The following is a 13,966-nucleotide window of genomic DNA, read 5'->3' as shown; positions in this document are numbered from 1 at the left end:
TCTCTCTGCTTCCTGGGGGGTGTTTGCAGGGGGAAAGTGTATGTTGGTGCTGTACGAGTAATTGGAAGCGTTCAGCCCTTGTAGCTGTCAGTCAGCATTTTTTTCCAAACATTCAACTTGTTAGTAAGAAATTCTTCAAAGTCTGCTTAAAACATGGCAAGTATCTAGAGAAAGAGAGCTTTTAATAGAGGATACTGTCTCTGCAAACCATGCTTCTTCTCCTTCCTTAGGTCAATCTGGATATGTTTCACCCTGTAAGGTAGCCTGGAAGATATAGAAATTTGCTGTAACAAACCAATCTTTGCCTGTTCTGGCGTGTATGTAAAAGAGCATTTCCTGGAGCTCTGAAACAACCTGGTTAGCATCTTTTGTTGTATTTAATGTTATTTAATGAGAAGAAATGTACATTCAGCTTTGGTGATTAAAATGACAATGATTATTGCATGAATTTGTTAATTATAATGCAGTGACTAATTAAATGGAGAAATTGAGAAAAGGGATTCTTGAGCAAGCATGTTCTTTGAGAAACTCTCCTGGTGTTTTTAATTGGTAGTAACATGCCTAATCAATTCATAGCAGTATCTCGTTATTGGTGGGAACAGTCTGGTTTTGATGGAACTTTACCTTCACCACACATTGACCTGGTATAATGTAATTGCTTGGTCCTGTAAGTTACCACGGTGAAGACTACCAGCTCCTAGAATTAAGGAGGTGGAAGGGTTTGCCTGTATAAGGAAGAGAAGCCCCATCTGACCCCAGGTTGCAGCCTCCATGTTTATTCAGTTCTTCTAGCTTGGGTGTTTGCTGTAATGACACTCAGCTGAATTTGCATAACCATGAGGTGTTGCTATTTGATTCACATTTCATTTGCTTTTATCTCTCCATCTAAAGTTTTGAACTTTAACATCAGGCTGCCCCTTGGCTTATGTTAGAAGTTGTCTGACAGAACTAAGGGCCCTTTAACTTCTCTGTAGGGATGTCATCTACTGGCCATTGGCACTGGCAGAATTCTTAGCATGAAATTATTATTATTACTTCTGTATCAGCAGAGATGTGTGTGGCACTCTGAAGAATCTGTCAAGATGAAGTCTCTGCTTCTGCAAGCTCACAGTCTGCGGTCCTGATCCTGTAACTTACTCTGCATGGTCCTTTCCTCATGGAAACCTAAGCAGTCAAGAGCAGGACATGGGACAGTGACACAGGAAGGGAGAAGGTAAGGTTTAGGATAGTATGATTGTTTCGGTAGTTACTGTTTGGGTCTTTTGTTTATCTGAATTATGTATGAAGCTCTAAAGCTTGCTCCTTTTCTACATCACATTATTTTTAGACTGGTTGGCTAATCAATGCTAGTTACTAGTATCATCAGGAAAAATCAGACCTCAACCAACCATAGACATGCTTGTAAATCATGAAACCTACCACAAGAAAAAAAAAAAAGTAGTAAAGACACTCTCTATAATTGAAAAGATTTGAAGCACAGCCCCCACAAACTGAAATCAAATAACATGAACTGTCAAGCACTGAGTTAATTACTCTGCTGGCAGTCCTGCAGTTCGTAAGTGGCTTCTGCATTGCAAATGTAAGAAGCAATCTTTCAGAAATCTGCCTTGCTGTTTGATAGCAACTTTAAAAGGAACTCTGACTGTTCTGTCAAAACTTAGTAATCAGCCTATGCCATAGTGTCTGAAATTTGGTGACCCCATCATGCAAATAAGAAAGCTGGGGCACAGGTATTAAGCAGGCCTAAATAAGGCAAGCAGCTCAGAAAGCAATGTAGTGAGTCAGCATCCATCCTAGATGTTGGATTGCAAACTGTGAATACGTGACAGCCTGATGAAATGGTTGAAAACTGGAGAGATACTTTACTGAGAGGAAGTTGTAGCCCAATTTTGGACAGCTGACCCAGTGCAGCCTTCTGAAGCTTGCTTCTGACCCTCAAGAGTCCTCATGGTTAGACCAGATGTTATCTGTTGACCAGGATGGCTCTATCCTCTCTGCTTCAGAGTCAGACCTGGAAAGGAGAGAAGGATACACCTGGAAGGAGCTGGCTGCGTGGTAGCCGTGTTTCCAGAAGGTCAGATGGTCAGACTGGCATGTCCTGCCCCACCCTCAAGGACCAATAGGCTCTCTGGTTCTTAGCGGGAGCTTGAGCTAACCACTTGGGCTCCTTGGCTTCTCGGGGCAACCCTGGAAATAAGTGCTGATAAGTTAAATTGGTTTACTAAAGCACACAGAGACTCTGGGATGGAATGTACTGATACTGGGGCAGTACTCTCCCCTGCTTTTTGTCATAAAATGTGAAGCAGGGAAAACAGTTGGCTCCTGTGTGGAATCCTTCCCTTCATTTTGGTTGGTTCCAGGATGGTGTTTGTTATGAGACTTTGCCGAGGTTGAGGGCAGTGTTTTCTCTGCTGGATTGCCCTCAAAATTTTTCAGCTGGCCTGAAAATATCTGTCATTAGACTCTAGATCTGTTCACAGATGGATGTCTCCTATCTTGGGCAGCACATTTTCAATAAAAACAGTGATCTCACCCTGATTTTAAAGAAGAAAAAAAATCAGATTGCGGTCTGACAGAACCAGCGATGGCTCAGACGCGGGATCCTTCATGGCCTTTCATATCTTTTTTTAATCTTACTCTTCAAATCTGCCTCCCAACTCCTGGTAATGTTGCAGGTGTGTGCTTGGTTTCGGGGAATGACAACACAAGCTTTGTTGTTGATTGATGCACCAGGGATTTTGTAAATTCAAAGTATTCGTAGATCATCTCAGTGTTTGTAGTCACCAAAATATTTGTAGAGGTCATTACTCTGGGCTTCTGAAAAAATGTGGCTGTAAGACTTATTCGCTGGAGCAGCATAGATAATCTTAATTTTAGGGAACTTAACTGCATTTTCCTTTCTTCTTGGAAAACCACGTTATTTTTGCTAATATAGAATATCGCCCTTGTTGACATGGCTGTTTAGGTCACATATACAGTACAGCTCTGCTCTTGTGAAGTTTCACAGGACTCAGACCAAAGACACAGAGCTAATGATTAGCTAGGCATACTGTTCTTTGCACCAGGGCCAAATGCAGTCTGCTGCTCATCGCCTTTCATTGCCCATAAGATGTGAGAGTGGTCATTTATTTCCAGTGGGAAGTGCAAGAACAGAAAGCACTTTGCCACAAGGCAGAGCTTTATGGCAGTGTCAGATGCCTGCTGCAAGGCTTCTTCCATTGCTTCCCAAAATGATGGTCTCTTCTGGCAGAGTTCAGGCACTGGGAGTGGTTTTGTTTTCTGGCTAAAGAGAAGTCTGCTGCAGCCAGGACCTTCGATTTAACATCTTTCAATGAATGTCAGATTTCACATACACCAAAGCTCTTTTCTCTTTTTAAACTCGCTGTGTGAAGGTCATACAAAATAATTCATTCACTGCCCTTTGCTGGGAGTCTTCCAAAAGTGGTGTGTCTGCCTTTTGCTAAGGGGCTTAGCATTTTGGCTTTTCTTTTTTTCAGCGTTGAAAGGTTAACATTTGTATTCTTTTCAGAATACAAAGTAAATGTGTCATCGCAGAGGCACACAGCAGAGTTAAATTTTCAGGGGCGGCACTGCAGGTAGCATCTGGGCACACAGGTACTGAGCCGTTTGGTCTGGCACGATTGGGAAGAGGACATCCGCTCTAGATTCAGGCCTGTCTCCTTGGGACAAGCTAGCACTCTCTGTTCCTACCAGCCCATCATTTTGCCATCGACATCCATATGACAATCACAGAGCATGCCGAGGCTGCGGTAGCATTGTGTGCAGCAGCAGTGAAAGGTGGGAATCTGTGGGCCTCAGTGTAAACACCAGCTTTTCCCAGCAAAGCCCAGTCTGGCTTAAACTTCCTTTTGGTGGAATTTTTCCCTTTTCCCCTTGCCTTCCTACACCTGTCTTTTAGAGACCAAGCGGTTTTGCAGTTGTCAAGCTTGGTTGTAAAGCACCGAAAGGAAACTGGGCCCCATGTACAGGTAGGGTTCCTGCTGTCCAGAGACAGGCACCGGCGAGGGGAGGCGCGGAAAGTTTGCAGAGCCCCGTGTGTTTGGCTTCCCAGAGCCGGTGCCACTAGATGGCAATGTGGTACTCCTGCAGCTGGGACTCCCCTTTTCTTTCCTGTAAGATTTCTTGCTTCTCCTGTATTTATCTCTGCCAAACTGATGATTGCACCCACCACCACCACCCCGGCAAGAGAACAGAACAAAATCATTTCATAGAACATTACAGCTGTTCCTTTTTCTTTCTTTTTTTGCCTTTTTCCCCCCAGTTCTTTGTCCCACAGCAGGGTGCAGAGGTTTAAAAACCTTCTTTCTTAATCACTCTCCTTCTAAAAACAGAGAAAACGCAGCCTCTTGGGAGCAATTAGCTGTGAGAAAAGCATTTCTCAAACAATTGCCAGGAAATATTGTCTTGACCGATATTCCTGATGTAACACTGTCATTCTCAGTACTGTTATTCTAAGATACTCAACTGCAAAAACAGCAGGGTACAGATCTTTAATGTACGATCTGCAGTTTACCACCTACCTTACCTTTTTATATCCATTTACTTTCAGTTTGTGTCTGCCCCACACCCCCTGTAGCTATTCTGTTTAGGAAAGTGAATAATTATTTGTGACTCTCCTCTTGTGACTAGTGTATCAGGCCAAGGCTGTGACAAGACACGGCTGAAAATTAAGGTTATGCCTCTGCTGCCTGGGTTCCTGATTGAAATTCAGTGGCAGTGTGCTGCAGAGGAGGTCAGGCTGCACGCTTACAGCAATCCCTTCTAGCCTTAAAGCCTGGCAGCCTGAGAGTACGTGAGGTTGGTGAAGCCTGAATTTCAGTGGGAGCAGCTGGGGAGCAGGTATTCATGAAGCAGGCAGCAGAGTTACACTGAGACCAGGGTCTCGACCCTGAAAGCCCTCTCCCCATCATTGTATTCATGGAAGATGGACTACGCTGTAGGGTGGGAGAGGTTGGAGGATCAGTGGTAAACTTCAAGTGCTAAAAGCCAGCGCAAGCAGCGGCTAGGAACTGCTGCCAGCTAGCTAGATGTACATGCATGCATGCCCATTCGCATGCACAGCCATAGCTGTTTGTATTGTGCGGTTCAAATTTTGTCCCTCTTTACATAAATTCATGGAGATTTGAGAAACGAGCTTCGCTCTGTGGGACAGGGTGTGAACTGAAGCACCTTCTGGAAGACAGACAGCAGTGTAATCCTTTCATTCAACCCTGTCTGCAGCTGCTTTTTATAAACTTGGCATAAATACATACTCGGTGAGGCCAGGCCTGTGTAGCTGGAAAATATTTTCCATCATCCAAAAAAACAGAAGATTGGAAAAAGAGCCCAGAAATTGTGCATAACATGGAATGGCCTCGCTTGTGTTTTTTTTCCATGACTTCCTCAGCTCATTTTTCTGCTGCCAATTTTAGAAGCCCATAAGTCATACTTGTTAAACTTTCTCAGTTAAAATGTAACTCTAAGAACAAAGTCATATGATATGTTGCAGCCAAATAATCCTTCCAGAGCCTCTGACTGGAGAAAAGCTACCCTAATCTGGCCAGCTTGTGAACCTGCATGGGCTCCTGTCCCGGGGGAGGCAGGGCTGAGGGGGCAGGCTCGCAGCGTGAGGCCCAGCTGCGCCGCCCTCCCGGGTGAAGGCTTCCCTGTGGGCTCCAGCAAGCATTTCTCCCTGCTTTTGCTAGGGGGGTCAGGCCCATGGTGGGTTATGTTGCAGGATGGTCATTGCAGATATTTAATCTCCTTCTCTAGAAGGACTATAAGCAGGAGGCAAAGCAGAGGAGGGAGCGAGGGGAGGCAGCACAGAGGCTGGTGGGGTCCATCAGTGGAGGGCTGAGACGCTGTTGTAGGAAGGTGCTGCTGCCATCAAGGGTGAAGGAGCTGAGGGGTGAGGAGACAGCAAGTTGACAAGAGCAAAAGTGAATTTGCCAGAGGGTTTGAAGAAAGGGCATCCTTACTTCAGTGTATTTTGTAGCATTGAATCAATAAGGAAGGTACTCGCATGCCAGGAGCAATATTTTTGTTTGCCAGTTTTGCTCTTTTATAAGGTGATTGTGCTTACACCGGTCCCAAGATGGTTGTCTTAGTGATGTCCCTTGTCCAGGGTCTGCTCTGTCCCCTTGCACAGAACAAATACCTGTCACTGCTGCGTGGGGGGGTGGCTGTAAATTCACACTGGGGCAGTGGCCGAGAGCAGGACCTGGCTGTCAGCCCTGCCGGCAGCGGTGTTCCAGCCTGCTCCCATGCAGGTGCAGGCTGGCAGCCCTGGGCTGGGCCCCTGTGACCTGCTGGCTTGGGGAGGCAGGGAGTATGGGTCTCCCACCAGGCTGGGTTTTCTCACCCTCTCTGCCAAGGGTGTGCGAGTCTGGCACGGCACAAGGGACCAGAGCAGGCAGAGGAGAGGCGGGTTTGAGGGGCGAGCAGAGCCATGAGGGGCTTCTCCGTCTGCGCACCCTTCCAGCCCTGCCCCTGCCTTGTGCTGGGGTGCAGCAGCATGGAGAATCTCCCTCTGGAAAAAAAATATAAGAAAATAAGGGGTTTTTTCCCCTAAATATCAGCTTTTGAGTTTGGTTCTGGCCCTCAGTGTAAACTGGGAGAGTGTCTGGAGGAAGTCGGGGGAATCACGCTGCGGCAGAGCAGCTGCCAGGAGCGGCAGGCCCCAGAGGCCGCCTTTCTGTGGCAGGGCGAAACGCCCTCGTGAAGCCTGTGTGGTCTTCACGGGAAGGGAGGAACTGAGCAAACCCACTGGAAACCAGCGAGGGTGTTGTAATGTTTTTTGGACAGCCGGTTTGAAAAACCAGCGCCTGCCTCTCTCTCTCCCCCCACCACTGGCAGCCGCTTTCCGTGCCATGACATTGAGGGAGGTGGTGGTGACTGATGTAACCACGGCCGGGGAGAGTCACTTGCCCAACACGCAGAGGCTGGCCAACGGCCAGAGAAATTTGCTAAGGCCGGGTTTTCTCACAACGGGCTCCCTGTCCCTGTGCACATACCTATGACTGGGCCAGGTGCTTGGCACAGCCGCCTCCCAGCCGAGCACACGAGGCGGCGGAGCTACCCAAGCCAGGAGGAGGAGAAGGAGAAGAAAAGGAAGAAAATTCTGTTCTTGTCCCACATGAATGCAGACCTGATAACATCCCTAAGCACGCGTTGTTTGTGTCACCATATTGTAATTAATAATGAAGCCTGTTCGCTAAAGCCAGCTGTTCTTTGTGCTAATGGCGGGAGGCATGGGGGAGAGGGTAAGGAGAGGCCTAGTAGTTTTTTTGCTGGATCACCACCTTTAAGTTATTGTGACAGACCTTTAAAAGGATCTCTTTGTATGAACCGGAATATAATGCTCAGCTGGACTCTTAAATTCTGGCTCTGTTGAGACGAGAGATCCTTTCATATCGATTGTAATTTTGTATGCAGTTCAGGCACCGACTTGTAGAAAATCTGGGCCAGGAGAGATATCATTAGGTATTTATGGGGGTTTGGTTGGCTCAGCAGTCAGTTTTTCCATTGTCATGCCGTGACAGTAGTGCATTACATACACCCTCAGGAGACATCCTTCTGCTTCCACAACAATAAAGGACTTTTTTCTTTTTCTGACTCATCTTCAGCTTGAAAAAAAACCCAACCACCACCAGTAAATATAATTAGCAACAGGCAGATATACTGTATGTAGAGCCCATTGGGATAGTTCCTGTTAAAAAGTATGCGCGTGGTTGCTCACCCCATGCTTAGACCTCCAGCTGCATTCCTGATTATACTTAGATGTTTTAACATAGCCTGGTGATGTTGTAGGCTGAGGAGCCATTTCTAGTTTGGATAAAGAGGAGGAATATATTTAATGCTGGGATTGTCTTTCATACGCACACAGGAGCTTTGGCCAGACTCACAGCTCACAAGGCAGGGGAGTACGATGGCTGCGCTGCGCCAGCTGCAAGGTCCACTTAGCTCTTTATCCTGCCCCTGACAGGGGCCAGCAGCAGATGCTGTGGGAAGGAGGACAAGAAACAGAGCAAGTCTAGACTGATCCTGCCCCAGTGTGCCCTCTTGGCTCCCAGCGCTGCTATTCCCACTCACCAAAGGACAGGGGAAGAGGCAACTACTGCTTTAGTCCTTCCATTCCCCAGCCTTTTTGGTCCCCCGCTGCGTGGTGGCCTGTTTGCTTTGCTCCCCAGATGTGGCTCTGCGTGGGATGGAAAGCAGCTCCAGGTCTGCTCTGCTTCACTTTGGATCCACATGGTCACGTGAGGATTTCTAGGTTAAATGTGTCCTGGCCCCCTCAGTATTTCCCTTATGTAAGTGTGATGGGGCCAGGAGCAGGTGGTGTGCAGCTGGGCTCTGCTGTCTGCCAGGTGGGTGTTCCCTTACACCGCAAGCCGAAGTCTGCGCCACCCCAGTTAGGGGCTGCTGCCCGTCCCACGTGTGCCATTGGAGCACCACGAAGCCAGGACCCAGCCTTTGGGTCCATATTTCACCTTGGTGCAAAGGCTGACGCCGGTCACGTGGCTGCAAGCGGGCCAACTGGGAGATTAGTACGGCTTTGTTTATTTATTTATTTTAACCTGTGACTAAGATGGGGGAGTATTTGGATGGGAGCCGCTCCTCCCAGAAAAGTGCTGTTTATATTTCAGTCTCCTGAGCAGAGTCAGTCAGATCTGAAGTGCTCATAACCCAGCCGTGGTATGTGGGCTCTGCTGGCATGTCCTCACGTAACCTGGCATTCACGCTGCCGGACAGAGTGTGGGCTGGTTGTTTGCTCATCCCGAGCACAAATGGCCAGAAGTTTTCCTCTGTATTCCTGATTGCTGAGCTCAGAGGGGTGGAGGAGAGGAAGAGCAAGCTTTCATTTGAAAGTGGCCAGGCATTGTGTAGGGCCGTACCTGGGGTTACGCTAAGAAAAACGTGACGGTGTGGGTGGGGTGATGGCTCTATAGCCGCAGACAGTATTGCAGGGCTCACCTGTGCAGCATGTGCTTAGCACAATCACTAGTAACACTGCTGTGTGTGTAAGCAAGTCAGTACCTGCTGCCATGTGATCAAAAGGAGAGATGCTTTTAGAAACATGCGAGGGTGGCATGAAAAAACAAGTCAGCTGAAGTGTCCGTAGCTTGCATGGCACCTGTGGGCTAGTAGACTCAAGTGAAACAGTGCACTGAAACTCCTCAGATATCGAGCTGGTGTTTATTTCCATTATCTCTACATAATTCCACCTGTTTAAGCTACTTATTTTTTTGAGATCTTGTCAGTTCAAGATCCTGGCTGTAGACACACCTAATGTCTGGGGGAAGGGCAGAGCCGGCTCAGCCAAATTTGATGGAAAATGATTTCCCAATGCAAGTGTCTTGTTCCCTGTGGAAGGGCAGAGAGCAATGCAGAGAACTGGCCAAGAAGCATTTAAAGCCTAGGGCTTTAAATAGCACCTGACTGGGCAGCTAATGAACTAATGATATATGGGGAAACAGGATTTTGTATTCTTGAGCTCAGGGAATTTTGGAGAATCCTGTCCCCATTTCTCGTCAGTTGCTAGAACAAGTCTCCTGGAAATGTAAGAGGTCTGTCTCTCCCCTCCTTGCCCTATAGCAACATAAGTAGCACAACTTCATCTGAGTTTTGAGATAAATAAATGAGTAAGCCTGCCTCCAAGGCTGTCTAGGACTTCTGCACCTCATCTTTTCTCCAGCTTGTACCACAGGACAGTATTTTACAATGTCTGGGACAGAGAAGATTTATTCTGTGTAGTGTGCTGTGGTACATTCGCTGGTCGCAATGTTGTCTGTGAGGTGAGAAATGGGGCAAGACTCCTCTCAAGCCATCAGCATTTTCTGTTTTAGCACTCTAATTCTTCAGTGAATTGCCTGGACAGCTAATGACTGGGGTCAGGCCTGTTGGCCTTTGGTCAGCGAATTAAAACCTGGGGTTTTTTTCTGAGCCGAGTTTGTAAACAAGGCATAGGCACAAAACTTCTTTTAAGCTCTTATGGCAAGGGCTATTAAATAGGAAGAAACTAATGCCAGCTCAAGTGCAGTGTGTGCTGAGCGCGGTGCTCTCACACCCAGCAGGGAGGACTTCAACATCCTAAACCAGCAGCTCAGCCATGGCAGTGCAGCAGAAACCCTCCAGAGAAAGGGAACTGTGGAAACTTTCCTTTCTGTTGGTGGTACCTCCTGGTCAGGGTCCAGCAGCTGCGGGACTGCACGGAAAGTTTGCATGGTGCTTGCTCATGTGTTTAGTGAAGGGTCTACAGACTCCAAGCTGCCTGTGCCCTCTGTTCATGAGCTGCTTAAACTATATCTTCAGTGGAAAGTAACTGGGGGAGAGGAAAAGCAGCTTTCTAACCATGTTGAGGTTGGCCTTTTGTCGGTGAAGAAAGACCTAGACGTTAGTGGTGCTTAGAGGTGCTGCCTGAGCCAGGTTTGATCTTGGGAACACCTGTGTAAAGGTGGGCTGTTTCCCAAGGCGGCAGCTGTGGAAAACCGGTGTAAATGAGGCCAGGCTCATGGGGCTCTGCTCTCCAAATACGAGTTTTATATTGAGGTCAGCAGGAGGCAAAGGTGTGTCAGTCTTCAGGTGGATGGTTTTTTTGCGACTGCTTGAGCACAATGGGGAACCTTGGGGAAGCCTTCCTGAGCAATTTGACTACCTGCACCTCCTCTGATTTACATCTCCCTGGCTTGTGCTGGCGCACAGCCTGGCGTCAGCAAGCTTTCTTGGAGTCTAGGTCGCTGCTTCCACTTGGTTGAAACATGCAAAGTGTCTTTCAGAGAGAAGGAATGGGGTTAGGAAGAGGAAGCTGTGTGAGGCTTAGTTTGCATTACTGAATCATGCCAGGCTTGGTTTGGTAATTCCCTCTCTCTAGGCCCAGAGTTTCAGTGGTTTCAGGTGTCAGCCCAGCGCAGCATCAATAAGTCCATTCTTCCAGGAAGGTCGGATTTACTTTCACTCCATCCTTCCCCTTCTCCTGGGAGAGTAAGGCTGTTTAACGGCAACAGGGGTTCTGGCTGCAATCTGAGCAGGAGGAAGCACCTTTGCCGTTTCTTGTCCTTCTATGGGCAGGCAGAGACAGCTGTCTCCTTTCCCCACATAACCACTGAAGTATCCAGCTGCCCCTATGAGGGTTCGGCTGCCTGTACCTCAAACAGAGGCCAACACCAGTTGCAAGTGCCGAGGACCTCCCAGGATCAGCCCTTGGCTTAGTTTTCCCCCTGGCCCCACCAGCTCAGGAGGAGCCCCGTGCAGCCGCAATAGATTTGGAGGGCATGCTTTTACTGACTGTGCCTAAGGAAAATTTGAGGTGTCTGACAACAGCGTATTTGTGTCATAAAGCTGGTCTGGGGTACTGAAGGACAATTATTGAAATGAATAAATAAATGGACTGAAATAAAATTCAGGGAAGAAAACAGCTTAATGGGGAAGTTATTAACGTAGCCATCAGCCTGGTTTTGTTCATTTTGGGCCGGGTGACAGTCGCAGGCACAGAATTCAGTGACATTCAAACCTTTCTCTACAGGTGAAGGGACACAAAATGGGATCTAATTTGTTCGTCATGGGACATCACTTTCTGGCATTTTTTTTTTCTTGGCAAGAAACTGTGGGTAATTTATGTCAATGTCATCAAAGACATATTCTTGTTACTCTCACAACTGTGACCTTGTATCCAGCTAAAAGAGTTATAGCAGGTAACCAGTGAGATGCTCAGCTTATGTCCACAGGGCAGATTTTCCAAGCAGCAGCTATGCTGGCAGGGCTACCTGCCGTGCTGTCCAGCCACATCAGTGCCAAGTGATTCTGGGAAAATGCGGGCAGTGACACCACAGACCAGTAACGACGGAGGTGAATTCCTGGAAGACACCTACCAAGAGCAGCAGCCCACGGTGCGCTGTACCATGGGATGTGCTACTGTAGGGACAACTGAAACGTGGGAGGAGGGGTCAGACCAGTCACACCAGCGCAGTGCAGTGTCCTGTCCACACAGCAGGCAGCAACCCTACTGAACCACTCACAGAAAACTGCCTGCCTTGGCCGGGAGGAAACAGCTTAGCTGTCACAGCTTTCACTCAGAATTAGCTGTGAGCTGGCCAGGCATAAACTGCTTTTAGAGTTAGTCCTGCCAGCTGCATTACCAACAAAGCAAAAATTGTCTGAGGAGCGAGGGTAGGTTTCACATGCTTAAACCCTACCTGTCGTAAGGTTGCTAAACTTTTCCCTAGGGCTGGTACTACAGTATTTACTGTATTGGTATGCTGTCTTTTCTGTTCGACTGCTGCCTGATCGTATTATAACATCTCCTGTTGATAAGGACTAAACTCAGATTGAACTGTGTAAAGAGGCAACTGTGGCCTTGATCACTTCATGGTGAAACCAGAGTAAAGTACTGGATGCCAGATGAGTTATTACCTGTTTATTTCAGATTAAACAAGCTTAGAATCTGGCCTTTGGATCATATTATTTCTCCAATTCAACTGTGTCATATTTATAAATTCATGTAGTGGTCAAAATGATCCAAAAAATGCCAGCACACAATCCCAGCACTTGCAAAACATCAAATGTATATATTGGCACTTTTTCTATTTGCTGACTGCAGGACAAATAGGTTTCATATTGGGACATCAAAGTCTGTTGCAGCAACTGGATGCATGACAAAGCCATGTTATAATCTAGGTATTGATTACAGCATTGAAACACATTGGCTCAGCATGTGGTAGATTTGGATGCGTAGATAGATCAACTTTTTAGTGGCCTATGGCTTGATTTCAGCATGGAGAAGGTTGTCAGCATATTTGTGCTAATTAAGGAAACAGCATGGGAAACTCCTTTCCACTGCAGATACAGCCAGAGCTCAGGAAATGTCATTGTACTCCAATGTTTTTTTGTAACAGCCAGTTTGTCTTGAAGTAGAGAAGCAGATTTGTGTCTTAACTGTATTTCTAAACTGCGCTGAAGCTTGTTTGGGTCTTGCCCAAGCCTTATGTATTTACCTGTTTCTGGATGATGGATTGAACTGTTAGGTCACAAACACATTAGAAAAGTGTTTTGGCTGTATTTGGGGCCAGCAGCGAAGGGGTAGATGGTCTGCCTTGATTGGGTTTATTTGTGATGCCAGCAGTAACGGAACACCAAGAAATAAACAAGAGTTTATGCTCATGCTTCACTAGAAGAACTTCCTTGCTGCTGAAAATAATGCTTTTGCCCAACAGTAACTCTTTTTTTTCTCATTCAGGCAGTGTTTTGGATATGTTATGCTACTCTTAACATATTCCCATGTTCAAGTTCCCAAGAAAGCAGGCTGAACCGCTGCCAAATCTATTAAGTCCTTTCTGTTACAGTGAGTCAGCTGCTGTGATTTTACCTTTGCTCTTGGTCAAATTATTACACTCTATTATCTTTTTGTTCTTTTTATAAACATAAGAAACTGCAATACAAGTGTTTGTTCCGTGTGCCTACATTTCCTCCTACTTCAGTGACAAAAACAGCACATTACTTTTGTTATTTATAAGACACCTAGAAGCCCTTGATGTTTTCCCAAGGGATTCACAGCCCAAACATAAAGGACAAACAAAAATGGGAGAAATTAAGTGCCTTTATTTGCATTTATGAATAGGGAACTGAAGTAACCATAATTAAAGGGGCACTTAATTCCTTCTTATTGAAAAGCCAAGCAAAGAAGTCTTCAGCAAAGCTAAAAATAGACCCAGGACCAGCAGGTCTCTGTTCTGCAGATGGCTCTGAACACAGTTCTGCTCAGCGGCCCCAGCAGTGCCCACCCAGTCCAGCACAGCCATACATCTACGTGCCCCTCCGCCTAAGCTCAGACCAGCAGCCCAGGTCTTTGCCAGCACCTTCACTAGGTCAGCACAGTTCTCCTGTTCCTGGTACAAGATGCTCCCAGAGCTGCTGGCCTTCTGCCCCCTCCACTTTAATATGAATCCTTGCTGAATCAACGTCTGCAGCGAGG

The sequence above is a fragment of the Phalacrocorax carbo genome, chromosome 3 (assembly GCF_963921805.1).
Source record: "Phalacrocorax carbo chromosome 3, bPhaCar2.1, whole genome shotgun sequence".
NCBI lineage: Eukaryota > Metazoa > Chordata > Aves > Suliformes > Phalacrocoracidae > Phalacrocorax > Phalacrocorax carbo.
This window is presented reverse-complemented; position numbering follows the sequence as displayed.